Source organism: Eschrichtius robustus, chromosome 6 (genome assembly GCF_028021215.1).
Source record: "Eschrichtius robustus isolate mEscRob2 chromosome 6, mEscRob2.pri, whole genome shotgun sequence".
In the NCBI taxonomy this organism is placed as follows: Eukaryota; Metazoa; Chordata; class Mammalia; order Artiodactyla; family Eschrichtiidae; genus Eschrichtius; species Eschrichtius robustus.
Window position 1 is genome coordinate 140,997,044 of NC_090829.1, and position 3,985 is coordinate 141,001,028.

At 40.5% G+C, this 3,985-nt stretch overlaps 1 pseudogene; it reads left to right on the top strand.

Annotated features, from left to right (window-relative positions):
• The first annotated feature begins 1,053 nt into the window (after positions 1 to 1,053).
• Positions 1,054 to 3,412, top strand: LOC137766071 (ubiquitin carboxyl-terminal hydrolase 1 pseudogene; annotated as a pseudogene).
• Positions 3,413 to 3,985: the final 573 nt, after the last annotated feature.

The following is a 3,985-nucleotide window of genomic DNA, read 5'->3' on the forward strand; positions in this document are numbered from 1 at the left end:
AAGTTATCAACTTAAATAAATAATAAATAAATTACAAGAAGCTCTTGTAAATGGAGAAGGCCCGACTTAAACCTGCAGAACAATCTGCCCTTGTACGACACTTTTCCCATCACCTCCTGTAACCGGCCTCCCCTCTCCCCAACCGCATCTTTCTTTTTTTTTTTTTTTTAAACATCTTTATTGAAGTATAATTGCCTTACAATGGTGTGTTAGCTTCTGCCCCACAACAAAGTGAATCAGTTATACATATACAATATGTTCCCATTTCTCTTCCCTCTTGCATCTCCCTCCCTCCCACCCTCCCCATCCCACCCCTCTAGGTGGTCACAAAGCACCGAGCTGATCTCCCTGCCGCATCTTTCTTTGTCTGTAGCTGAAGATGGTTTAGAAGGTGGTGGCTTGGGCCATCCCGGGGGGGTTTACTCATTTTCCTTGGTATCTCCCGTGTACACAGGCGGTATACACCTTAATACACTTCTCTTCCTTTTCCTCTTGTAAATCTCTTCTATTACTCTGGATTCAGGCAGAACTCAGAAGGGCAGAGGGAACATTACAGGAGGGGAAGAAGCAATTTCTAAGTTCAGCTTCTCCTTTAAGAAACTTCCAAAGGCATTTTTAGAACACTTGAAATATTTGAAAATACATAGGTCATAGGTGAAATAAATTATGCTTGAGAAGGCACTGCGGAAAAGCGCCAAGTGCCCGTGGGCGGTGGAGTGAAGAAGGGCCCCGCGGTCCGGGCGCCGGCGGCGAGCGGGGCTCCTTGGCGTCCCGGGCGGCGCCGCTTCGGGGAGGTAGTCGGGGCCGGCGCCAGGCAGGACCCAGCGGCGGCCGGGTTCCCGCTCCTGAGAGCGGACGGTCACTCCCCGGCGGGGAGGGCGATGGGCCCGCTCTTCCGTGGGTCGCGGGCCCCCGCGGGCTCGGGGCAGGGGCTCCGCTGTCGCCCCCGCTCTCGCCGCGGACCTCGCTCTGGGCCATGACCAGATATGACTGGTGATTACCAGGTCCCTGTATAAATTAATTCTTGTCAACTCCATGGGATTTGAAGAGAAAATGCCTGCTATCATACCTAGTGAAAGTAACGGGCTTTCAAGGGGTAGTCCATCAAAAAACAAAAACAAAAAAAAACACAGACTTTCCTTGAAGCTTTTTCAGAAAAAGGAAACCAAGAGAGCCTTGGATTTCACAGATTCTCAAGAAGAGGAAGAAAAACCTTCTGAATGTAGAGGATCTGAAATCGATCGAGTTGTTCCTGCAGCAGTCCTCACCTATCAACTGTGAGAAGAGAGAAAACTTGTTACCCTTTGTGGGACTGAATAACCTCGGCAATACTTGTTATCTTAACAGTATACTTCAGGTATTATATTTTTGTCCTGACTTTAAATCTGGAGTGAAGCACGTATTTAATATTATTTCAAGGAAGAAAGAAGCCCTAAAAGATGAAGCCAGTCAAAAAGATAAGGGAACTTGCAAAGAAGATTCTTCGGCAAGTTATGAACTAATATGCAGCTTACAGTCCTTGATCATTTCAGTCGAACAGCTTCAGGCTAGTTTTCTCTTAAATCCAGAGAAATATACTGATGAACTTGCTACTCAGCCAAGGTCACTACTTAACACACTCAGGGAACTCAACCCTATGTGTGAAGGACATCTACAGCATGATGCACAGGGAGTATTACAGTGCATGTTGGGAAACATTCAAGAAACATGCCAACCCCTAAAAAAAGAAGTAAAAAATGTGGAAGAGTTATCTACTAAGGTAGAAGAAAAACATCAGAAAGAGGAAATGAGTGGTAATAACAACATGGAGATGGACAATATGAGGCATTCTGAAGACCATAAAGAAAAATTGCCAAAAGTAAATGGGAAAAGGAAAAGTGACACTGAATTTGGTAACATGAAGAAAAAAGTTAAAGTCTTTAAAGAACACCAATCTTTGGAAGAAAACCAGAGGCAAGCCAGATCAAAAAGAAAAGCTACAGTTGATTCATTAGATGTTCCTCCTAAAATAATCCCCAAGTACATTTCTGAAAATGAGAGTGCAAGACCCTCACAAAAGAAATCAAGAGTTAAAATAAACTGGTTAAAGTCTGCAGCTAAGTAACCCAGCATTATTTCTAAATTCTGTAGTTTGGGTAAAATAACAACAAACCAAGAATCCAAAAGACAAACTAAAGAAAATGAATATGATCTTGAAGAGGACTTGGGGACGTGTGAAAATGATAATACAACTAATCGTTGTAGACTTGAATCTCCAGGGAATAATGTTATGCCTTAAATGAAGTTAAGCCCATAAACAAAGGTGCAGAGCAAATTGGTTTTGAGCTAGTGGAGAAATTATTTCAAGGTCAGCTGGTATTAAGGACTCATTGCTTAGAATGTGAAAGTTTAACAGAAAGAAGAGAAGATTTTCAAGACATCGGTGTACCAGTGCAAGAAGATGAACTTTCCAAAGTAGAGGAGAGTTCTGAAATTTCTCCAGAGCCAAAAACAGAAATGAAGACCCTGAGATGGGCAATTTCACAGTTTGCTTCAGTGGAGAGGATTGTTGGAGAAGATAAATATTTCTGTGAAAATTGCCATCATTATACTGAAGCTGAACGAAGTCTTTTGTTTGACAAAATGCCTGAAGTTATAACTATTCATTTGAAGTGCTTTGCTGCTAGTGGCTTGGAGTTTGACTGTTATGGTGGTGGACTTTCCAAGATCAACACTCCTTTACTGGCACCTCTTAAACTGTCACTAGAAGAATGGAGCACAGAGTCAACCGATGACAGCTATGGATTATTTGTAGTTGTGATGCATAGTGGCATTACAGTTAGTAGTGGGCATTATACTGCTTCTGTTAAAGTCACTGACCTTAACAGTTTAGAACTAGATAAGGAAAATTTTGTGTTCGACCAAACGTGTGAAATAGGTGAGCCAGAACCATTGAATGAGGAGGAAGCAAGGAGTGTGGTCGAAAATTATGACGATGAAGAAGTGTCAATTAGAGTCAGTGGAAATACCCAGCCAAGTAAAGTTTTGAACAAAAAAAATGTAGACGCTGTTGGACTTCTTGGAGGACAAAAGAGCAAAGCAGATTATGAGTTATACAACAAAGCATCTAATCCTGATAAAATTGCCAGTACAGCATTTGCTGAAAATAGAAACTCTTGAGACTAACAATACTAATGGGACCCATGAATCTGATAGAAACAAGGAATCCAGTGACCAAACAGGCATTAACATGAGTGGCACTGAAAACAAAATTTCATATGTAGTGCAAAGCTTAAACGAGTATGAGGGGAACTGGTTGCTTTTTGATGATTCTGAAGTGAAAGTTACTGAAGAGAAGGACTTTCTGAATTCTCTTTCCCCTTCTACATCTCCTACATCTACTCCTTACTTGCTGTTTTATAAGAAATTATAGAGTGAGTGTATTTTCCTTGTGTATATATTAAACAGACCTGGACAAACATTGGTAAATTGATTACATCAAAAAAGTCTTTAGCTTATCTTTTGAAGCTATTGGATATTATTGGGCTCACTACGTTTTTATATAAATAGTGAAATTTGAATTATTGAAAACCATGTTAATTTTTAGAATTCATTTTCCTTAGTGGAGACTAGTGATTGATGCATTAGCTTCTGGGAACAAACTTGTATAGGTTCTTAATTGAATTATTCAAAATGGAAGCATTTAAACACTTTGAATTTACACCTACCTTTCATGTTTGCTTTTTCAAATAAAGTGCTTGTATTTGTATCTCCATATTTTGGAATAATTATCTACATGATGTTTATAGGTCCTGTGGTTTTTCAGCTAAGAAGCAGAATCTCATTTCAGTACATTTAGTTTTGTAAGTCATGAAGCCAAATCTTTGATGGGCTGTATTAGAGGCACATGATGGGCTGTATTAGAGGCACTTGTATGTATTCACAATAGTGCACATTTTGTGCCTTGAATCACTTTGAAAAGTGTCTCAGAAAACCTGAAGAGTCA